General features: G+C 38.4%; 1 long non-coding RNA gene across 1 annotated transcript; it reads right to left on the bottom strand.

Moving 5' to 3' along the window:
- Window positions 1–23: 23 nt before the first annotated feature.
- Window positions 24–25,604, bottom strand: LOC142071437 (uncharacterized). Its single transcript, XR_012667466.1, has 4 exons — window positions 25,513–25,604; window positions 6,510–6,539; window positions 5,770–5,928; window positions 24–2,648 (listed from the first exon to the last, which is right to left on the bottom strand). It is a non-coding gene; the product is annotated as an uncharacterized LOC142071437 (long non-coding RNA).

The raw sequence follows: 25,604 nt of genomic DNA, 5'->3' as shown, positions 1-25,604 counted from the left end.
GATTTTTTTTTACCAAAACAATTTGGCAAAACTTACATGAATTCGTGAAATATTTCAGTGTCACTGAATCTCCATTTTTCACACACACAAAAGCTTCCTATAAAATTTTTTGTCCGACTCTCCTCATCACATCTTTGTTACATAATCCTCCCTTGTCTGTGGGGGGATCCACAATCCAGCTGTTGTCTCGTCATATGATTCAGTTGTAAAGCTCTTTGGGGCAGAGACGGTCCATTTAATGCATATGTGTACAGCACATAATTCAGTGGGGCTGTAAATCCTGATCAGGCTCTATTGCAATTATGTGGCAAATAATGAATAATAATAATAATAATAAATTGATGTCTTAGGTTGCTACATTTGTCAAGGAGTCTTTCCCAATCATCACTAGAGTAGGCGACTGAATTTTTCAAGCTGTATTTGTAAACTTTCTTTATTCCTCTTTCCCCATTTGCTAACCAATATCTTATCCTGCCTTTTTTTTTCTTTTTTTGGCACTACTTCCATTTTTCTCTTTTCACCATAACTTATGGACTTGAAAATTATACATAGCTTTATAAACTCCATAATGAAGAGTGCTATATTTGATTCAATGCACCAATTCTTGCTCCCTAATTAAGCGTTCCAGTTTCTTTGGTTCTAAACTACTCCTTATAAAGACTGTACACTGAATCAGCTAGAATGTTTAGATCTCATTCAAAAGAGCATCACTCATTTCCTCCAACAGGAGACCATTGCTGGTAAAATCAAAGTTTATTTATCACTGTGCTTTGTTCAGCTGCAGTGCTTTACTGTATATCACTGTTTAAGGGAAAATATGCTTGTTACATAATGAGCACAAGGGTTCCCAATACTTGGTTAAGACTTTGAGACACTTGCAGGGCAGTGGCATTTTTTGCAACTTTTGCTTTAGAGGCAGGACAGACATTATAATGACCCGGCCTCATTTGATTTCCATTTTCTGGAGTATTAAGGGTATTTTTAACCAAATGACTAATCTGCAAATACCTAGGAAATATATTTACTATCTGTGAAGCCTGAAAGCCTGAATGCACAAATCATAAATCAAACACCAGGAAATGCTACAACTAGGCAAACTTTAAGTTAAAACATGCAGAAACAACATTGATGTCTGAATAGTAATTCTGAAGGAGAAAGCTAGATGGAAAAAAGCAGGAATGAAAGCAGATCAGTTGAAACTTGAATAAAAATCAAGCTTGAGACTTTAAGTAAGTTCATTCAAAGTGCAATGAGATAATACATAGGAAAGAGACCGAAGACTGGAAAATCTAATTGTTATGTTTAGAATCCAAGGGATAGGTCACAATCTGTATTTCTAAATCTGTAGATTTAGACTAGACTTGGGTCTCAGGCTTCAAGACACAGAAGCTGGATTATAGATTCTCTCTAGAGAAGATACTGCATAGCGGATCTTACACATACAATTTACAAAAGACTTTGGATAGTTCTCAAGTCTGAAAAGTATTCACAATATTGATTTGTTACAGGACTAACACATCAAATATTCTAATGGGGTGTTTCTAGAATATGCGATTCTAACAAAATATTTGTGAGGGTTTTCAAAACATGTTCAGACAGAAAGGTAAACAGACTTTTAAAAATGAGGGTAACAGATTTCAGAATCACAGGAAATAAAGAAATGTAGCACATAGTTTACAAATTATTATACATCTATATATTACAAAGTTTTAAAAAATCCTGTTGGAATTCCACAGAAATAAATGGCACAGACAACATTTTAGGCATTTCTCAATAGTACCTAATGCTTACAAGAGAAATAATAGAGAAATGTATTATGGTTCATCCACATGTTACTGAGAAAAATTATATTCTGGTGTATTAGTACAACCTCAAGTTCCTTGCAACATATATATTTTTCTTGCTAACTGTTGCAAAACAAACAAGGCAGTGACATTTGAAATGTGACATTAAACTCAATGCATTCTCAATTAAATTAATCACATCAGGTCTACTTCTGAACATATTGATTGGAATCAAGCTTATTTTGGTAAAGGACTTGGCTGCATTTTTGGAAATTGTTTCCCAGGAGGTTAAGGTCATGTTCTCCCAGCATCCATGCATACAACTCTCTCTTTCCTACCGAGGTAAATCAGCTGCCTCTGTGGCAAATTCCCTGCCTTAACTTGAACCCAGATTATGCAATTACATACTATAGCCCAGCTGTAGGCATAACTAGATGTTACCAAGTGATTTGAAATATTTTCTTCCGCATGGCTAGTGTCGGCTAACCTCAATTTAGACTTGATGTATGCATCACTCGCTGGTTGGTCCCAGATTTTTTCAGGGATTATCTCTATGTGATTAGGACCTACTACAATAATTGTGATAATCAAAACCTGAAGAAAGACCAGTAGAAGCAGGGAAGACATGTAGAAAAAGAACAGAGGCCGAGGCTGAATTTTCAAGTATCTATCATCTGACTTGAGATGGTACAGAAAAGGGTAGGCAAGGAAGAGTTTCATCATAATTGTTCATCTTGCAATCAAGCAGTTATACCTCCAAATGTCAAAGAACTACTGCATTGAAAACAGCTTAGCAGGAACTCGATTTTCTGCTTTGTGGGAAAGTCTGATTTCATATTTTCTTCCATTCAGAAACCAAATTTCCTATTAAATGAAATTCCAAAAAAACAATTTAGTTTCATGTCAGTTGAAACATTGTTCTGATTTTGACATTATTTTATCATATTTTATGAGAAAATTTAAATGAAAAGTTCTTTTGAAAAGAAGGTTAAAACAGAATGTTTCAATTTTTATCTAAATTCCCCCATTCTGTTTGTTTTCCAGGATGAAATTTCATCAAAATCAATACTTTTCTACAAACCATTTAGCTTCCAAAAAATCAGCATTTTCCAGTGAAGAAATGTTCGAGTGGAAAATTTCTAATCAACTCTAATCAAAAGGTAAGTTGAGGCAGAGGTCAACTACCAATATGGTGAATAGAATGAGCATAGGACTGAATCTGGGAATGTTGTTTTAATGAATATGATGGCACTGAAGTTGATGAATGGGTGGTTCTAGGCAAGAATGGGAGGATATAGAATGTAGATTATGGAGGGGACAGAACACAATTGCAGTCAAAGCATGTCACCCCAAGGCTAGCAAGTCTTGGTGTTTTCTTATTCCTCATAATATTTTATGAATAGCTTGAACAATGTGTGCCAAATTCATGCCTAGAGAAACTCCACAGATTTCAATGAATTTAAAAGCTAGAGATGTTTATGCATGCATTTATTCTATAAAATACTCATCCTTGTTTGGCAAAGTACAGTGTCAAGCTTATTCGCTGTTCCTATCTGGGTGACACTGCCATTTCTGAAAGAAATCAGGACAGATTTACTGTAGCTGTTCTGGCTAATATGATCTAGCTGTTGTCCCAAGAATGATCACAGATGAATTAGTTAAAAGGAGTATAACCACTTGATATTTAATTTGAGTAGGAAATTTATGGGTTGTAGGATTTCTCATTAAAACTTAATCTTGAGGCACACCCATATGAGAGGAACTAGCAATATTTGTGAGCTGTTTGAATTTGTCCACCCATCCCTAATAAAAACTGAAGATGCTATATGGATTCTATGGGTATGTCTTTACTACCCACTGGATTGGCGGGCAGCGATCAATCCAGCGGGGATTGGTTTATCGCGTCTAGTCTAGACGTGATAAATCGACCCCCAAGCGCTCTCCCGTCAACTCCTGTACTCCAGCACCACGAGAGGCGCAGGCAGAGTCGACAGGGGAGTGGCAGCATGGTAAGTCGATCTAAGTATGTTGACTTCAGCTATGTTATTCACGTAGCTGAAGTTGCGTAACTTAGATCGATTCCCCCTCCCCCGCCCTCTAGTGTAGACCAGAGCTACATAAAAAATGGCAAAGACAATTATAATAAAAAGCTATGTTTTATTCAATTATTTTAGCACAAGGTATTTTAACAAATTCAGCCCAGTTCAAAATATAATGGTTGGAATGAAAAAAATATATAAAATTTACCAGATCTGTACATTGGTCAGGATTTGAAAACTTGAATTCTACTACAATGCTGTCAGTTTTTGCTGACTTTTTTTAAAATTAACATGTCATAAGTGTGTGTTTTGCTTTCCTTGTGGAATCACTGAATAGATAGTCCAACTAGATGTGTGCTTATTGTCTTGTGACTCTGCTTTGTGGCCCAAGATAAATGCTAGATTTGCAGATGCACTCACTGAAAAGCACTTAAGCATGTTCTGAACTTTAGATGTGTGACTAGTCCTATTAAAATCAACGGGACTACTGAGCTACATAAAATTAAGCAGCTGCTTAAGTACTTGGCTGAATCAAGTTCAGAGTTTGCCATGGAAGGGAACACCATTGACTTATGTGTCCTTTGGATCAGTTTCTTTGTGATTTATATATCCAAAACTGAAACATATTGAGCCTGAGTCTCCATTGCCTTGCACCTTATGTCAGTTCACAATGAGTGCAAAGAGTGTCAAGTGGTATCTTTTTTAGTCTGGTAACATTTAACACCCACTTTGCATATGTGTAAAAGGTAGAAGGCAATGGAGAATCAAGCTCCTTGTGTTTTTGCGTTAATTTGTAATATTAAGAACATACACTGGGGATTAGCTATTCTCTGAATGCAGAAGAAAATCAAGTAGAGTTTGAAGGAGTGTGAGCTCTCCATAAAACATGATAACGAGTTATGTATATTAACCAAATTCAGTAGCAAGTCCTTAAGATTTAAGTGAGTTTATTTTTCATATTTGGCATGGGACTGGAAAGAGGTAAACAGACTATCTTCATGTGAGGCTGTGACCTAAAGATCTAAATGGTCATTACACCTAAAGTTCTTATATTCAGTAATTTTTCCCTGTAGTCACTAGCATTTTATAAGGAAAAAACATAGAAAGCTTCGTTAAGGAATTCTTTAGGAATATACAAGCTTCAACTGCCACTAGCAGATTTAAGTCAGCAGGAGGCTTTAGGGCTTCCAAATACATAATGATATCACATAGTTAATGGTCTAGCACTATTATCTCACCTCTTTGAGCAAGGTGTTCAGCTAAGAAAAGAACAGTTCCAGGGTAGCCTAGGAGATGCACATGGGTCCACTTTGGCAAATGTAGTGGCTCTGATGGAAGAAACCCTGTCATATCCAAGCTCCGAAATATGAGACCAATCTGGAATCAAGCACTTTGAATATATACATCTTTGCACAAATGAGCCAACTAGTCTGATTTGGAGGAATGCAAAACTACAGATAAATGGGGAGGTGTTAAGAAGAATGGCTAGAAACTACTGTAGAAATTAGATGGTTAGTTCATTTATGTAATGAATCCAAATTACGTTTTTCAGAAGTCTACAAGAGAAATTTAACTTAAAAAAAATTCCAGATGCCCAGATATTACTAACTAAATAAGTGTCTCTGCCAGATCTCTGAAGAAACATCTAAAAAAGTCTTGAATATGAGTTTCTTCTAATCGATTGCCTGAAACAGTCACCTTGGGGGTCCAGTTCTCTTTTGTTCTGTCCCTTGTGTAGTCACTTACATCAGTGCAAACGGGGTATAAAATGCTACTAAGGAAGAATGATCCACTTGACATTTAGCTTGAAAACATAGAAATCAATACACAAAGTGCAAGGCTGTGGAAGAACAAACCCATGGAAGAACAAACCATTAAATGGCCAGTATCTCCCCTGTGTGAAAAAAAAAAATCACCAGATGGCCACTTGCAGAGTTTTCTCTCACCATGTATTGAATGTGGGAGGAGATAAGTTGTTCAGCCCCTTAAACCAAGAGATGTTGCAAGATATTCTTGGATCGTGGCACATAGAGTGGGATCACTCAGGAAGTTCATGCTGGTTCTAGGAATGGTCCCCAGGTACCTGTATGAAACCTGTAAAATGTCTAAAACCAGAAAGAACATTAAAGTGTCTCCACTGTTTCTGGACATGGAATCCCGGTGCTCAGCTCTATTATCATTTACTTACACTAAAGTAGCACCCAGAATCCTTGATTGAAAACAAGCAGTACTCCACTGTGCCAGGTGCTGTACAAACACATTGAAATGGACAGTACCCTGCCCTGAGCAGCTTACTATCTAAGACAAGTGTCTAGTAAATAACTGTAGCTAGCACTAACTGGCTACTGATGGAAGATTCAATTAGTGGTGACACTAACTGGGCATGGCAGAAATTGCCTCCCATGAGCATTTTGGTTCTGATCCTTGAACTGATAGCCCACCCAGAAGGACTGCAGCACAGCTAATGTCCCCTGCATTTAAAATGTTCTCTTCCCTGCTGCTTTATAAGAGAATGATATACGGTCTGTTCTTTTACCTCCCACATTCCCTCTGCCCACCCAAACCACATTCTCTCACTGTTCTGAACCAGTTTTTTTCCCCCCTCTCAATATCATTGCATGAGTCATTGGTGATGCAGGTATTTAAAAATGTCAGGTCCAGAAAAAATAGGAAGATTGACTCTTACCTTACTGATTTCCTCACTGCATATGTCAGACTGAAAGAGCATGTGAAAGTAAAAAAAGTTGCCTTCACTCAATGCCTTGAACATATTAATGTTATTGGGTAGGAAGATAAAATTCCAGCAGAAATTTTGTAAGCCATTATAGTCATAAAATATATATTTTTCCTTGTATTACAAAAACTTCATCCCACATGTGTTTTTTTTTTAACAAATTTGTTGCATTCTATCATTAACCAGTATTCTAAGCTCTTTGGGACAGGGATTTTTTTTTTTTTTTACTATATGTCTATATAGTGCCTTATAAAATGGGACCCTGAGCTCTGACTGGGGCCTCTAGGTGCAACTATAATACACATTTATTATAATAGTAATAATAGTTATTATTTTGCCATGTTATATAAGGGTATTCAGGAAAGGATTTCACTGAATATGGATGATCCAAAGGATAAGGAGTCTTCTCTGCAGATAACTTGTTTTCAGCGTTGGGGTCTATATTATGATAAATATGTTAACTTGCAGTATGTTAGTCAGTCACTGACATTTGTGTGGAAGACGGGGTCTAGTTCCTGGTAAGCAAGAGAGACAAAGCTGGAACTCAAGGTGTGTAGAAGCCTGCTTGTGTGTATACTTTATAGCTAGTTTAAGAAATAAACCTATCCTTTGTAAGATGGACTGGGATTCCATATATCCTAACATATGTAAAGGGATTCTAAACAGAGTATCTTTTATGTCTCAAATCAAAACTGGCTAGTTTTAATTAGAAAAGGGTCCAAACAAAATCTCAAATCCAAATTCTAGATGATTTATTTGCATCCCAACAAAAATAATAAATAAATACATAGTTTATATAAGACAGAGACAATCTCGTAACCAAACACTGCTGAACTTGGGGGGGTTGAAATCCAGATGTGAATCTGAACATTCCCAAAGCTTAGGAGGTCTGGTTCCATTATATAGTTAAGTATGTTGAAACTTAGATCACTTAGGTTTATCTTAGTTTTTCTCCCAACAGATGAGCAGCAACTGATGAAGGAAAATAATATTCTTACTCTAATCATATCTGTTTATAGAATGGAGTAAATAAGTAGAGATGATCCTGCCCCAAGAAGATCAGAACCCCAACAAAACTTTCCCAGGGTTTGAGGAGCAATCTTCTTGAAACCCTTGTTGAGTTATAAGTTTGTCAGGTAAACCTAAATCCAATGGGAAAGTTGTCTAGATCACTCACTTAAGGTATCTTGTGCCTGAAGGTGTTAAACAGAAGTTATTTTATATAAGAGGACTCATTAGGTATAGATATAGATAAAGACTGTCTCACATTGCCTTCTCATAAGCTATTTAGGGAAATATAACCTAGACAAACATAGTATAAGGTGGGTGCACAACTGGATGGACATCTGTACTCATAGTAGTTATCAATGGTTCACAGTCAAGTTGTAAGGGCATTTGAATGGGGTCTCCCAAGAATAATGGGCTGAAATTTTAACAAAGGAGATTTAGGTTAGTCATTAGAAAAAACTTCCTAACTGTAAGGGTTGTTAAACACTGGAACAGATTACCTAGAGAAGTTGTGGAATCTCCATCATTGGAAGTTTTTAAGAACAGGTTAGACAAATACCTGCCAGGGATGGTCTAGATAATACTCAGTCCTGCCTCAGTGCAGAAGCTTAGACTAGGTGACCTTTTAAGGTCCCTTCCAGTCCAACATTTCTATGATTATAAACAAACAATGTTAAATTTATCCTGGTGTGACCTAGGGAAGCCTTGATGCTAACTGGCAGAGGGCACAAGGGGTGCATAAGATTTTACAGGATCCCCTGTATTGGATTCCTGCATAATAGTTCACCAAAGGGTGGCATGTAAGGTCTCTACTGAAAGCCAGTAGCCCACTGGTCATCAGAAACTTTGTGAACTATATGTATGGGTAACATTTAAGGAGTTATGTATCTACACAGAAAATTATGGTCTTAAAGTCTTGGTGTAAAGGCAAGGTCATTAAGGAGTTGACATACCTCACAGAAGTTCCTTTCAGACAAGAGATAACAGACACCTATCTCCCTTTCTGGTCATCTGTGACTCCTGCTGGCAGTTAACTTCCCAGGTGGGTTTTCAGTGACTCAGCCCTTTGGCCGATTCACACACAGTCCATATGTGAACACGCACAAAACAAACCTCTTCCAGGTACATGGTCCAATAGGGCCTATGTCTCTATTCATAGCCCTGTCCCTAGGTTCCATTCTAGTACAACTGGGCATATCACAGTATCCTGGTTATAGTACCATCCTGGCTAGCTTTCAAACTCTCTCAGCCCCTTCTGAGCTCTCTCTCAAATTGTCCCTGCTCTGGTATGGAGCAATGCTCCCCAGGCTTCCTCCCTGGAGATTCTTCATCTGTTGCCCCAGCTGAGTTAGTCTTTAGCTTAGTCCCCTTCTGGAGCGGTATCAAAAGTTGCACAAATATTTACCCTACAGCTCACTTCATCGGAGGCATTCAGTGGAAAATACAGTGGGGAGATTTATATACACAGAGAACATGAAAAAATGGGTGTTACCGTACACACTGTAATGAGAGTGATCAAGTAAGGTGAGCTATTACCAGCAGGAGAGCAGGGTGGGGGGAACCTTTTGTGGTGATTATCAAGGTGGGCCATTTCCGGCAGTTGACAAGAACATCTGAGGAACAGTCAAGGGTGGTGGTGGGGAATAAACATGGGGAAATAGTTTTACTTTGTGTAATGACCCATCCATTCCCAGTCTTTATTCAAGCCTAAGTTAATTGTATCCAGTTTGCAAATTAATTCCAATTCAGCAGTCTCTCGTTGGAGTCTGTTTTTGAAGGTTTTTTTTGAAGAATTGCAACTTTTAGGTCTGTAATCAAGTGACCAAAGAGATTGAAGTGTTCTCCGGTTTTTGAATGTTATAATTCTTGACGTCTGATTTGTGTCCATTTATTCTTTTACGTAGAGACTGTCCAGTTTGGCCAATGTACATGGCAGAGGGGCATTGCTGGCACACGATGGCATATATCACATTGGTAGATGTGCAGGTGAACGAGCCTCTGATAGTGTGGCTGATGTGATTAGTCCCTATGATGGTGTCCCCTGAATAGATATGTGGACACAGTTGGCAACGGGCTTTGTCGCAAGGATAGGTTCCTGGGTTAGTGGTTCTGTTGTGTGGTGTGTGGTTGCTGGTGAGTATTTGTTTCAGGTTCGAGGGCTGTCTGTAAGCAAGGACTGGCCTGTCTCCCAAGATCTGTGAGAGTGATGGGCCATCCTTCAGGATAGGTTGTAGATCTTTGATGATGCGTTGGAGAGGTTTTAGTTGGGGGCTGAAGGTGATGGCTAGTGGTGTTCTGTTATTTTCTTTGTTGGGCATATCTTGTCAATTAAATCTAGGCTGTAGAACATGTGTTATGATTTTACTTCATATGTAACTATTTGTTTCCAATACTTCTACTTGCTGTTACTTGAATACCTATGCTTTGTTAAATAAACTTGTACTTGATTTCACTATAAACATATCTAAGTGTTGTGTGTTAAGCAGAGCAGTAATCTGAGATAGAACTGGTTAGAAAGGACATCTTGTTTCTTTGGAAGCAGTGAATTTGTGAATACGATGAGTGCCCGGTGGACAAGGGGCTGGACTTTCAGAGAACTAGGGGGTTGGAGTGTCTATTGCTAACATGTAGGGTGACAGTGAGGCCCAGAGGAGAATGCTTATGTTGCCTGTCGTTGGTGGAGTCAGGATAGATGGTAGCAAGGTGCCTCACAATCCTCGGCACCCCTAGGAAGTTCACACTTGATATCTTAGGTTTCTGGTGAAGTTTTTAGTTAGATAGCTATTATATTAGAAAATGCTTTGCTGCTTACTGACAGGTTGCAATGTATATTTCTAAATAGAAACGCCCCTAGCCCACTCTTTATTCACTAAAACTTTCTTTGTTCTCAGCTTCTGATTATGAAAATGAGAATTTATTTAGAGTTGGGGCATTGGAGCAATTTCTTATATTCCCCATGTAAACAAAGGGCCTAATTTTCTTTTCAAATTTGTAAGCAAAATGTCATTTTGGCCAGACAATAAACATTATTTTTATGCAAAAAACCTAATTCCTTGAATTCATTCAAGATCATGCACTTACACAAAGATTCTAATAATGTGATACTTATATTATTGTATAAATTCAGAAAGCACAGATTTTACAGTCAGTTTAAGAATTGGCATATATTGTGGAAACTGAAAGCTTCTACTTTCAAAAATAATGTTTTTTATTGAAGCTCATTGAAGTTAATGGGAGTGTCTCTCTTCCTTGAATTTTATGGGCTTTAGATTTCATACAAAATAATGGGGATATATTATTTATGAAAAATCATAGACCATAACCTCCTGACAAATAACATTGTCTTCCTTTTCTCAGACTTACCAGTACTGTGTAACAAACAATATGGTTCATGATATATTTTTAACCTGTGATAAGACCTAAGTGAAATGTTTGGACAAATAATTTATTGATGAAAAATGCAGTTTTGGGTCCATTAAAACTATTTTCAAATACAGCAAATAGCTTCAGCCAAAGGGAGTGGAGCGGAGAGCCGGGGAGGGGCGGAGAGGGACAGTCAGAACTTGTCATTCCAAAACATAAGAATTTAAGAATAGAAGAATGGCCATACTGGGTCAGACCAAAGGTCCATCTAGCCCAGTATTTTATCTTCCAACTGTGCCCAATGCCAGATGCTTCCAAGGGAATGAACAGTACAGCGCAATCCTCAAGTGATGCACTCTGCAGGTCCAGTCCCAGTATCTGGAAGTCAGTGTATTAAGGCCACCCAGAGCATGGCATTGCATCCCTGACCATCTTGTCTAATAGCCATTAAGGGACTTATCCTCCAGGAATTTATCTAACTTTTTTGAAACCAGTCATATATTTGGCCTTCATGCTATCACCGTGCAATGAGTTCCACAGGATGACTGTGTGCTGTGTGAAGAAGTACTTCCTTTTGTTTGTTTTAAACTTGCTGCCTGTTAATTTCATTGATTGACCCCTGATTCTTGTGTTATATGAAGGGGAAAATGACACTTCCTTATTCACTTTCTCCGCACCAGTCCTGATTTTATAGACCTCCATCATATCCCCCCTTAGTTGTCTCTTTTTCAAGCTGAACAGTCCCAGTCTTTTTAATCTCTCCTCCTGTGGCAGCTGTTCCATACCCCTCATCATTTTTGTTGCCCCCTCTGTACCTTTTCATTTTTAACATATCTTTTTTTTTGAGAAGGGACAACCAGAACTTCATGCAGTATTCAAGGTGTGGGTGTACCATGAATTTATATAGTACCATTATTACATTTACTATCTTATTATCTACCCCTTTCCTAATGGTTCCTAACTTTGTTCGCTTTTTTGACTGCTGCTGCACATTGAGCAGATATGCAGACAAAGAAGCACCCAAAATAACTCCAAGATCTCTTTCTTGAACAGTAACAGCTAATTTAGACCCCATCATTTTGTATGTATTGGATTATATTTTGCAATGTGCATTACTTTGTATTTATCAACATTAAATTTAGTCTTCCATTTTGTTGCTCAGTCACCCGGTTTTGTGAGATCCCTTTGCAGCTCTTTGCAGTCTGCTTTGGACTTAACTATCTTGAGTAATTTTCTATTATCTGCAAATTCTGCCACCTCACTGTTCACCCCTTTTTCCAGATCATTTATGAGTATGTTGAACAGCACCAGTCCCAGTACAGACCTCTGGGGGTCACCGCTATTTACCTCTCTCCATTCTGAAAAATGACCATTTATTCTTACCCTTTGTTTCCTATCTTTTAACCATTTACTGATCCATGAGAGGACTTTCCCTCCTATCCTATGTTGTGAAGCAGAATGGCCTCCCTCTGAGCCTGATGGGGAGGAGCTGAGCCTGGTGGGCACCGCCAAGCCATCCCCATCCCCCCAAGTTGGAAGCAGAGGGGCAGGACACACAGTATAAGAGGGAGGCCCTCCAGTTCAGTTGGGCTGGAGCCAGACATCTCTATATTGCTGCAAAACTCTGGACCAGAGACTGAGCTGTGCAGTGCTCTACCACTGGAGGAGACTGACTGTGGAGAGGAGTTGTTGGGACTGCCATCTGCCATCTATCCTGAGGAGCTATGGACTGCAGGGGCACATCAAGGAAGGGTGGTAGGAAGAATCCCCCAGGAACCAAACATTAGTTTGGTTGTGTGGCCAGGGAATGAGTCAGCATGCTGGGGTGACTTCCCTGCTGACCCAGTGCCGGGACCACCTGCCACTTTTAGAGCCCTGGGCTGGGACCTGGTGGAGTAGGGTGGGCCTGAGATACCTACTCCCTGCCACCAACCCCATCCCTGGGGTGGCGGCCTACTTTCCCTAGACTGGAAGGCCTTAGTGTCTTGCCTGTGGCTTGTTGCTCTGCCCTGCCTGGAGGGTCAGAGCCCCTGGATGGTCAATTGCTGTCTTCCCAAGCCAGGAGACTTAGGTAGACTGCTTGTTGCTCTTGCCCGGCCCAGGGGGCAAGAGCTATAGATTTTAGATTACTGCCTGCCTCAGCTAGGAGGCTGGGGAATAGACTGTGTGCTGCTCTGCCCTGACCATAGGGCCAGAGCCCTAGCCTGATAAATGACTGCTTATTGTGTGACTTAGTGAAGCAGAGTGGCCTCCCTCCAAGCCTGATGGGGAGGGAAGATTGCAGAACCAGTATACCCATGATTGATTAGTTTGCCGAAGAGCTTTTGGTGAGGGACCATGTCAAAGGCTTTCTGAAAGTCCAAGTATACTAGATCCATTGGATCCCCCTTGTTCACATATTTGTCGACCCACTCAAAGAATTCTAATAAATTTGTGAAGCACGATTTCCCTTTACAAAAGCTGTGTTGAGTATTACCCAACGTATCATGTTCACCTATGTGTCTGGTAATTCTGTTCTTTACGATAGTTTCAACCAATTTACCCGATACTTATTTTAGACTTATCATCCTGTAAATTACTAGGGCTGCCTCTGGAGCCTTTAAAAAAAAATCTGCATTACATTACCTATCCACCAGTCATTTGGGACAGAGTGCGATTTAAGTCATAGGTTACATATCACCATTAATAGTTCTGCAATTTCATATTTGAGTTCATTCAGAACTCTAGAGTGAATACCATCTGGTCCTGTATACTTTATCAGTTTGTTCCAAAACGTGCTCTATGGACACCTCAATCTCAGTTCCTCAGATTTGTCACCTAAAAAGAATGGCTTAGTTGTAGAAATCTCCCTCACACCCTCCACAGCGAATACTGATGCAAAGAATTCATTTAGCTTCTCTGCAACGGCTTTGTCTGTCTTGAGTCCTCTTTTAGCACCTTGATTGTCCAGTGGCCCCAATGATTGTTTGGCAGATTGCCTGCTTCTGATTCTTTAAAAGTAAATTTTCTGTTACTTTTTTGTGTCTTTTGCTAGTTGTTCTTCAAATTCTTTTTTGGCTTGCCTCATTATACATTTACACTTGACTTACCTGAGTTTATATTCCTTTCTTTTTTCCTCAGTATACATTTTTTATTTTGTCTTTTAAATAAACTCAGCTAAATTTCTAAACAAACAAACAAGAGTAAAAGCATCCAGCAAAGAAATAATAAATAAAAAATTGGTTTTGAGTCAAACAAAACGTTTAATTAAACTCAAAATGCAATTGCTCCTTCCCATTTTCCTCCTCTTCTCCCCCCCCCTCCCCGATTTTTCCACTGAACTGAAGGCAATTATTTGCTCAGCTCTACCCATGATGCATTGTCTTCTGATCAATAGACATTACTTTCCTGTTTTGTCTGTACACTATTTATTATAGTACGAGAGGCTGGATTCATAACTTATTTGTTACCAAAGGATCCATCAGTTTTCTCATTATAATACACAAAAGAAAATTTATTTGTTTGTTCAGTGTTAGGAGTACAGAAAATAAGCTCAGTTTTGTCAAATAAAATTGTGCAAGATTCAGTTCTAAACAAGTTTCAGAGTAACAGCCGTGTTAGTCTGTATTCGCAAAAAGAAAAGGAGTACTTGTGGCACCTTAGAGACTAACCAATTTATTTCAGCATAAGCTTTCGTGAGCTACGTAGCTCACGAAAGCTTATGCTGAAATAAATTGATTAGTCTCTAAGGTGCCACAAGTACTCCTTTAGTTCTAAACAAGTAATTTATCTTATTTATTTATTAATCACATTTATTTAGTTTAATAATAAAAACTTAATATGTGTCTTGAAAACATTTTGTAATTACAGAACTGATATAATGCAAAGAAATTTAGGCCCTGGCCCAGGAAAGCATTTATGTAATAAATTAATTTTAAACATGTGAGTGGCTTGACTGAAAACAATGGACTACTCATGTGTTTAAAGTAGGGCTGTCAAGCGATAAAAAAAAAATCATGATTAATTGCGCTGTTGAACAATAGAATACCATTTATTTTAAATATTTTTGGATGTTTACTACATTTTCAAATATATTAATTTCAATTACAACACAGAATACAAAGTGGACACTGCTCACTTTATATTTATTTTTGATTACAAATATTTGCATTGTAAACAAAAAAAAATTCAATTCACCTCATACAAGTACTGCAGGGCAATCTCTTTATCATGACACTTTAACTTACAAATGTAAAATTACGTAAAAAAACAAACTGCATTCAAAAATAAAACAATGTAAAACTTTAGAGCCTGCAAGTACACTCAGTCCTACTTCTTGGTCAGCCAATCACTCAGACAAACAAGGTTGGTTACAATTTGCAGGAGATAATGCTGCCTGTTTCCTTGTTTATGTCACCTAAAAGTGAGACCAGGAATTCACATGGCACTGTTGTAATTGGGGTTGCAAGATATTTAAGGTGCCAGATGCTCTAAAGATTCATATGTCCCTTCATGCTTCAACCACGATTCCAGAGGACATGCTTCCATGCTGATGATGGGTTCTGCTTGATAATGATCCAAAGCAGTGCAGACTGATGTATGTTCATTTTCATCATCTAAGTCAGATACCACCAGCAGAAGGTTGATTTTCTTTTTTGGTGGTTCGGGTTCTGTAGTTTCCACATCAGAGTGTTGCTCTTTTAAGACTTCTAAAAGCATGCTCCACACTTCATCCCTCTCAGATTTTGGACAGCACTTCAGATTCTTAAACCTTGGGTCGAGTGCTGTAGCTATTTTTAGAAATCTCACATTGGTACCTTCTTTGGGTTTTGTCAAATCTGTTGTGAAAGTGTTCTTAAAACTAAGATGTGCTGGGTCATCATCTGAGACTGCTATAACATGAAATATATGCAGAATGTAGGTAAAACAGAGCAGGAGCCATACAATTCTCCCCCCAAGGACTACAGTCACAAATTTAATTAACAGGAGTACTTGTGGCAACTTAGAGACTAACAAATTTATTCGAGCATAAGCTTTTGTGGGCTACAGCCCACTCTAATAAATTTGTTAGTCTCTAAGGTGCCACAAGTCCTCCTGTTCTTTTTGCGGATACAGACTAACACAGCTGCTATTCTGAAACAAATTTAATTGACACATTATTTTTTTAATGAGCATCATCAGCATGGAAGCATGTCCTCTGGAATGGTGGCCGAAGGATGAAGGGGCATATGGATGTTTAGTATATCTGGTATGTAAATACCTTGCAACGCCGGCTACAAAAGTGCCCTGCAAATGCCTGTTCTCACTTTCAGGTGACCCTGTAAATAAGAAGCAGGCAGCAGTATCTCCTGTCAATGTAAACAAACTCGTTTGTCTTAGCGATTGGCTGAACAAGAAGTAGGACTGAGTGGACTTGTAGGCTCTAAAGTTTTACACTGTTTTGTTTTTGAGTGCAGTTATATAACCAAAAAATTTCTGCATTTGTAAGATGCACTTTCATAATAAAGAGATTGTACTTCAATACTTGTATGAGGTGAATTGAAAAATACTGTTTCTTTTGTTTATCATTTTTACAGTACCTATTTGTAATAAAAAATAATAATATAACGTGAGCACTGTGCACTTTGTATTCTGTGTTGTAACTGAAATAAATATTGAAAATGTAGAAAACATCCAAAATTATTTAATAAATTTCAATTGGTATTCTATTGTTATAAGTGCGATTAATCACGATTAATTTTTTAAATCATGGTTAATTTTTTTGAGTTAATCATGTGAGTTAACTGTGATTAATTGACAGCCCTAGTTTAAAGTTAATCAATCACATGCATAAGTGCTTTGCTGGATCAGGGCATTAATGAGAAGCTGGTTATGAAAATCCTATGGTAAAGATCGCAAGTTTGTGTGAAAAAATATGGTTTCTAAGTCTATTGAAGGAGACTGAAGCAGAGAACGAGGGGTGTCAGTCTTGTGAGATGCAAGTCCCATTAAAGTTAAACTATTGACATTTTACAGAGAGTATTAGGCATGTCTCCAGAGAAATTCAGTATCACACAGAGCCTAGCCTTAATTTAGGTCTTTGGAAAGGTGTATCATGCAGATTTTAATTGACATGACCTGATCTGCCTTCAAGCAGCCAGCTGCTAATCCCGAAGAGATACTGTGAGAAGACACACACTGGATAATAATAGTCACTGCATCCGATGAAGTGAGCTGTAGCTCATGAAAGCTTATGCTCAAATAAATTTGTTAGTCTCTCAGGTGCCACAAGTACTCCTTTTCTAATAGTCACTTTGTTATTCAGGTGACTAATAAACCATATATTAACTACTTCCAAGAAGATGAAAGACATATCTGATAGTTTTAAAGTAGGTCCATTCTCCCCGGAACTCATCCTGGGCACAGAAGCCAAAATCATTCCTCTTTGGTGCTGTTCAAACAATATTTCACTACCAAGGGAAAATAAACAGTAATCTTCTATTAGCCAAAACTGTGTTTGAGATATGCTGGCTAAAAATAATGTTTCTGGAAGGAAGATTGCTCGACAAAAGTACAAACGAGGTCAATGAACAAGCTGTGGACATTGAGATTCTGATTGATCAGAATCTCAAAGGATGCAGGTGGACTTCACTACCAATAGCAACTGGCAATAATTCCAGTTTTTAAGTTTTTGATCATTTACAGGAGAAATCAAAGTTGTTTTCTACTAAATTGAATTCCATAAAAATGTTCGGGCACTTGTTTAAAAAAAACCCCAACAGTCTTGCATTCCGGAATATCACAGGATATCATTTTTCTCAGTAGAGCAACGGTGACTTTAATTACATAGAGTGAAAGATCAGAGAATATCTACAAAACTAGCTTCTCATCACGAAGAGTTTATAGAGTAGGTCTGTTAACGAAAAGCCCTAAAAGCTACATTTTCTGGACAATGACTGAATACATGACTTCCACTAATGTGAAGAGAGTTGTGTAGCTGAATTCATGCACTTTTTGATGAAAATGAGCCTGAGGGCACACATCCTCAAGCTTATGTAAACTGGCATTGCTTTATTGAGGAGCTATATTGATTTATACCAGGCTGAGGACCAAGCCCCCTACCTTTTTAGAGGATTTCTTCACTGGGAGCCCAGGCATGCAGTTCTTATGCTTCTAGAATTCTTACTGAAATCAATGGGAGTTTTGGATGAATGAGGATGTCCTTGCCTAGGACATAGAGATGTAAAATTAATGAACACATATGGTGAATCCTTAAGCAGAAAACTTTGTGAGATGCGACCTTGTGAACAGAGCATGGAGTGCCCAAGGGCACTATTAAAAATGTTTACAAAGTTGCTTCATTTTTCAGTCTAGAATAAAGGTTTTACCTCAGGGATACATTCCCTGACATTTGGTTTTCTTTATTAATTCTGCTTGATTTATGTACTTGCTCTTCAGGACCTTTATTTAGCATTTATATGCTTTTTTGAGGGAAAATGTTCTCTTTTAATGGAGTCTTCACACATTAGTTTGCTATGTCTGGAAAGATACAACACCAATCTCATTTCAATAGTGTGCTGAAGTCTTCTGCATCAAGACTGAATCCATTTAATTAAAACAGGAAGTTTTAACAACAAGAAAACAGGAACTCCTCTTAACATCTCTGCCCATGTGATTTCCATTAATCCTTTATTAATTTTCCACTATGACCATACATTCCCTCTGCCCTAACTAGTCTCTCAAATCACAGAGAGTAAAATACCCATCCTTTCACCTCTGAGTTATAGGGATTGGCATACTTCTGATATGGTCCCATCATACTCTTCTGTACCTTGTAATAAGATACACTTGAATTTGATTAAAGCCTAGAATATAATTATAAATTAATTTTCTAGTCTTTATCTAGGTCAGATTTTGTAAATTTAAATATCCTTCTGCAGACAATACCTCTATCAAATTAAAAGTATTTCACTATGTAGGTAATGCTAATTGTATCGGATAGGATAGGAAATTAAATACAGAAAAAATTGTTTGCAATTTCTTTTAAAAGTTGATATGGGAAAATACGTAGGAAGACACAACATTCTCGACCTGACAGGCTTACAATCTAATTTAAGGAAAGACATGTGAGTGTGATAAACAATAGGAGGCAAGGAAAGATTAGGGTAGCAATAATAAATTCATACGATTATATATGTGACAAATTTGATTTGTATGAATCATTAAAAAGTTTGTTTGTATGGAGGGGTGCCGGGGAGAGGGCACTCCTTCATACAAACATGACCTTACATGACATAAGTAGTTAATGTCTTGTAAATACTAAAGCAGAAGTGGAGGCCAGACACAGAAACTTCAGGCCCTCAGGCCCTCCTCCGCTTCCCAATTCTTTCAAAGAGCTCCTGGAGCTTGAGGGTCTTTTAGCCAACCTACCTTGTGTTCCTTAAGATGTATTTCAGAGCGCAATGCTGTCTTCCCAAGTACCTGGGCTGACTTTTTTTGTTGCCTGCATTCCTGGAGGATAAGCTCATGGGGCACAAGGATTTTCAGGCCAGCCCTAGATTTGAAGACCTGGGGGTGACTGCACATTTTACAATACCTAAGGCCAACCTCGATGCTGCCGTAGGCAGATTCATGTTGTTGAACTCTGCATAGCAGCTATCCTATGAAACAGAGTTTTCCAGACTGGGGAATAAAATGTATGTTATAAAAATACATTTGCAGTAGCATGCAGCTCAGGAGGATATAATTATACTAGCTTATTTTGCTTCTTACTAACTGTATTTACCCATTAAACTTAATAAATCAATGCACTGGTAATGTTTCAAATTCCTACTTGGTAAGGAAATAGAAAGAGGAAACTCCAGGCACTTGAACAATTATTTTATCTTTTACACCAGGAAGCTCCGGAGGAAATAATCTAATATAAACCCTTGGCAGTGTACAATAAACACTACCATCAAACCAAATATCCTATTTCTCTTTCAGCATAGAGAAAAATTTAATCTAGATCACCACCTAGGCTGTAAGATAATATTTCTCAATTAAAGAGAGGGGAGGCAGGAATTACAAATACTGCCATACTTAATACAATGGACTATTGGATTTCAAAAATGTTTGCTTGTGACAAACAGCATGTATGAGATCACTGCTTATCTACTGACTAAATATGCTGATAATAACCGTTTCAGATACTCATTGGTCTAGTGAAAAATTTAGACTGGCGCATGGTGCTTAGTTTGGAGTAAATGCTTGAAAATGATGTTGTGAGAGTCTTCCCCCGTGTATCAACAACGTTTTGTCTGAACGGGTTCAGTGAAGTCATCATGACTACAATATTACAGGGAGTCACCAGAAAGTGCTGTTACATATATTCTTACAGGTTTTGTTTAATTTCAATGTACCAGCAGTTAGATCTTTGAAGAAATGTTGTGTTGCTTGTGGCTCACATCTTTTTTAGAAGCTGTTGTATACCAGAAATTAAGGTTGCTCTCTGATGGCATATTTTCTTACTTTCAGAGCTGCTGCTTACAGGACAGCCACAGAAATAAAGACCGACATTTTTAGAAGTGACTAGTAATTTTGTGAACCTCAGTTTTTGGTTGCCCATGTTGAGACACTTTAAAAGGGTCAGGTTTACAGAGGGCTAGTTCTCACCACCTCCTGAAAATCAGCCTCTTTAAGGTGTCTTAAATTGGGCTTTTGTCACTTTTGAAAATGTAAGCCAAAGTCACGTGTCATAAAAAAGAAGTTACAACAAGGTGATCAAAATAAGCACATGGTGCATGAGAATACCACAAGGAGACATTCTATACCTGTTGTGTTGAAGAATCATGATTCACCACTTGCTTTTAAACAGCTCTGCAGACACAGCCCTGATTTTATTCAGTTTAATTATATACTGCGGGGCAAGGTACAAGAGTTGATACAAAGTTTCAAGTTTGACTGTTCTGAGGCCTCTCTACCCAATAGGAACACGGAAGACAAAGGTATCCTTTGCTAACGACCAAAACATATGAATCCTTCAGTAATTTGGTTACAATGTTGTGCAAGAACATGTCTAACAGTACCTGCCCACAATCCTCCCCTGAAGCAGGGGGCCATTTTATGCCTAAACCAGTGTAATTGGACATCACAGTATGCATAGCGTGTGTTAATGGTCGTTATGCAATCACTCCTCTGTGACTGCAGTACAGGACATGGCAGAGACTCCTCTGTTCCCCAGCTGCCATAAACAGGCCCTTAATGCCATTGACAATGGGTGCAAAAAGGAAAGCAGTTAGAGTGCTCTAACTTACACTGGGGTTACTAATGAAGCACACAGACTTAAGTCAACTTTGGATCTTGTCCTCTCCTTAATTGTACTGTGTGCTCCTTGGCTATAGTAAAATTGAGGGGTTAGTGTTGTCAAGTCTCAAAATATTGTTGTTTTTCTTAAAGTCCCAGCCCCTGGAAGCATGTAATTACATGAGAATCTTAGCTTTTTATTTATTTATTTACTTACTTATTTTAAAGTAAAGTTTCTAGCCCTCATCTGTGTGCAGGAAAGCCTGAAAATTTGACCCAAGTGTACCCTAAAGGCTCAGAAATCACAAGGCAAAACAAGAGAACACCAACTTGATTTTTTAAAAAAATCTCATAATTTTAAAGCCAATTTCATAGTTTTGGGGGCCTGCCTCATGATTTTTAAAATGTTTGAGGTTAGCAAATTGCTCTGGTCTCAGCTGCAGTTAGAATTATTGACAGAAGTATCTGTTTTAAGGGTGAGGCTCTCATGTGACAATGGTAAAGAATCATGGACAGTGCTGGTTACTTCTAACTTCACAAAAGGACCATTATTAGAATAAGGAAAACAATTTTATCTCTAAAGTTACACTGTCTTTCTCTTAGATTCATAGATACTAAGGTCAGAAGGGACCATTATGATCATCTAGTCAGACCTCCTGCACAACGCAGGCCACAGAATCTCACCCACCCACTCCTGCGATAAACCTCTCAGCTATGTCTGAGCTATTGAAGTCCTCAAATCGTGGTTTAAAGACTTCAAGGAGCAGAGAATCCTCCAGCAAGTGACCCATGCCCCATGCTACAGAGGAAGGTGAAAAACCTCCAGGGCTTCTTCCAATCTGCCCCGGAGGAAAATTCCTTCCCGACCCCAAATATGGTGATCTGCTAAACCCTGAGCATATGGGCAAGATTCACCATCCAGATACCCAGGAAATAATTCTCTGTAGTAACTCAGATCCCACCCCATCTAACATCTCATCGCAGACCATTGGACCTATTTACCATGAATATTTAATGATCAATTAATTACCAAAATCATGTTATCCCATCATACCATCTCCTCCATAAATTTATTGAGTTTAATCTTAAAGCCAGATAGGTCTTTTGCCTGCACTGCTTCCCTTGGAAGGCTATTCCAAAACTTCACTCCTCTGATGGTTAGAAACCTTCGTCTAATTTCAAGTCTAAACTTCCCAATGACCAGTTTATATCCATTTGTTCTTGTGTCCACATTGGTACTGAGCTTAAATAATTCCTCTCCCTCTCCGGTATTTATCCCTCTGATATATTTATAGAGAGCAATCATATCTCCCCTCAACCTTCTTTTAGTTAGGTTAAACAAGCCAACCTCCTTAAGTCTCCTTTCATAAGACAGGTTTTCCATTCCTCGGATCATCCTAGTAGCCCTTCTCTGTATCTGTTCCAGTTTGAATTCATCCTTCTTAAACATGGGAGACCAGAACTGCACACAGTATTCCAGGTGAGGTCTCACCAGTGCCTTGTATAACGGTACTAAAACCTCCTTATATCTACTGGAAATACCTCACCTGATGCATCCCAAGACCGCATCAGCTTTTTTCACGGCCATATCACATTGGCAGCTCATAGTCATCCCATGATCAACCAATACTCCAAGGTCCTTCTCCTCCTCCGTTAGTTCTAATTGATGCGTCCCCAGCTTATAACTAAAATTCTTGTTATTAATCCCTAAATGCATAACCTTACACTTCTCACTATTAAATTTCATCCTATTACTATTACTCCAGTTTACAAGGTCATCCAGATCCTCCTGTAGGGTATCCCTGTCCTTCTCTAAATTGGCAATACCTCCCAGCTTTGTATCATCCACAAACTTTATTAGCACACTCCCACTTTTTGTGCCAAGGTCAGTAATAAAAAGATTAAATAAGATTGGTCCCAAAACTGATCTCTGAGGAACTCCACTGGTAACCTCCCTCCAGCCTGACAGTTCACCTTTCAGTAGGATCCGCTGTAGTCTCCCTGTTAACCAATTCCTTATCCTTATTTCAATTTTGATATTAATCTCCATCTTTTCCAATTTAACTAATAATTTCCCATGTGGCACAGTATCAAACGCCTTACTTAAATCTAGGTAAATTAGATCCACTGTGTTTCCTTTGTCTGAAAAATCTGTTACTTTCTCAAGGAAGGAGATCAGGTTGGTTTGGCACGATCTAGCTTTTGTAAAACCATGTTGTATTTTGTCCCATTTACCATTGACTTCAATGTCTTTAACTACTTTCGCCTTCAAAATTTTTTCCAAGACCTTGCATACTACAGATGTCAAACTAACAGGCCTGTAGTTACCCGGATCACTTTTTTTTCCCTTTCTTAAAAATAGGAACTATGTTAGCAATTCTCCAATCATACAGTACAACCCCTGAGTTTACAGATTCATTAAAAATTCTTGCTAATGGGCTTGCAATTTCATGTGCAAATTCCTTTAATATTCTTGGATGAAGATTATCTGGGCCCCCCGATTTAGTCCCATTAAGCTGTTTGAGTTTCGCTTGTACCTCAGTTATGGTAATGTCTACCTCCATATCCTCATTCCCATTTGTCATGCTACCATTATCCCTAAGATCCTCTTTAGCCTTATTAAAGACTGAGGCAAAGTATTTGTTTAGATATTGGGCCATGCCTAGATTATCCTTAACCTCCACTCCATCCTCAGTGTTTAGTCTTGCTCTCTATTTTACTGCAGGGTTTCTGCCTAGACTCTTCCCTGGCCCCTACTGCCTGGATTCCTTTTATAGATTTAAAGAAATCAGACACATCTTCACAGAAGCTCTCTTCGACAGAATTTTTTGTTAACATCCTGTAAAGCGGTGACAGTTGTGAACAGCTACTTATGATCCTGAACTCAGGCTGTCATCTATGAGAAGTTAGACCTGTTTAACTACATTGATTTTAAAATTAGTGCAATTCCCTAGTATAGACACACACACATCAGTTTAACCTTGCTTAAACTTCTTTAAATGGCATCAGTAGATGACCAAAGTAAGCTAAAGCAGAATTAAGCAAGGATTAAATGAGTTTAAGTGCATCTATGTTAGGGGTTTGCATCAGTTTAAGTAGATCAATTTAAAAGCAACTGAGATAAGTGGAAGCAACTTTATCATATAGAGGAGGCCTACATGACGATACTGAAAGGCAAATACAGTAACCACGCTAATTTAATTTAGCTAAAAATACGAGGCCAAACTGTTGAATTATTTATAAAAATAGGGACAGCTGACTAGCTGACTCACCCTAGCCCTAACACAGGTTGCACTGACTGTAAAGCAGTCATGAAAAAAATAAAACAAGCTATCTTATTTTTTCCTCTTGCAAAATAGAGAAACACCAGTCATACTGCATGAATTTTAAAAAAAATTTCAATACATATTTTCTAAAGTGATTAATTTAAATAAGCATTTTCTCAGCCTCCAGTTGGTGCCTAAACCAATTTCAGAAGGATCTGGAGATGAAATTATAAGTGACTGGTTGTGCAGTCCATAGCACTTGTCTAGTAAAGGGCTATCTACAGTAATTATGTTTTCATCCCTCATGAGAAGGTAAGTGTAGAGCTCCATTCTGGAGGGAAAGCAGTGTTTTGCAGACTTTACCAATTTGAAAACTAACTAATTCATTATAGATTATTCACAAGGCACACTATAGACCTAAGCTTTATACTGCAAATTCTTTTGTAAATGCATTTTTGTATGGCATGTCCATAGATGAGCTTCGTTAATATACCAGCTCAGAAATCTTTAGCTTAGCATTCCTAATGGTAAAACTGTCTTAACCTTGTGTCAGAGTAGCAGCCGTGTTAGTCTGTATCCGCAAAAAGAAAAGGAGTACTTGTGGCAACTTAGAGACGAACAAATTCATTTGAGCATAAGTGAAGTGAGCTGTAGCTCACGAAAGCTTATGCTCAAATAAATTTGTTAGTCTCTAAGGCGCCACAAGTCCTCCTTTTCTTTTAACCTTGGGTGGAATTTATGGATTTTTCCAGCCTGTTCTAAGATCTGATCCAAAGCCTATTAAAGTCAATGGGAATCTTTCTATTAACTGGATCAGGATCCAATACTGTTTATGAAATTTCCTTACAAAAGGTTCTGACAGAGACAGGCGAAGGTACTACAAAAACCCACCGGTTCGCCAAAAGTTTGTAGCACTGTCTACAGCAGAGTGCTTTCAGATACCACTAACAGCAGAGCTCTAAGGCCTGGTAAATGCTTAATATTTAGGTTGACATAGCAATGTTGGTCAGGGTTGTGAAAAATCCATGCCCCTGATCAATGTACCTTTACCGACCTAACCCCCCGCGTAGACATACCTGTGTCAATGGAAGAATGCTTCTCTCTACCGAACTTCCATTGTTCAGGGAGGAGGTGTTCCCACACCAACAGAAAAACCCCTTCCATCAGT

Source organism: Caretta caretta, chromosome 3 (genome assembly GCF_965140235.1).
Source record: "Caretta caretta isolate rCarCar2 chromosome 3, rCarCar1.hap1, whole genome shotgun sequence".
NCBI lineage: Eukaryota > Metazoa > Chordata > Testudines > Cheloniidae > Caretta > Caretta caretta.
This window is presented reverse-complemented; position numbering and strand designations above follow the sequence as displayed.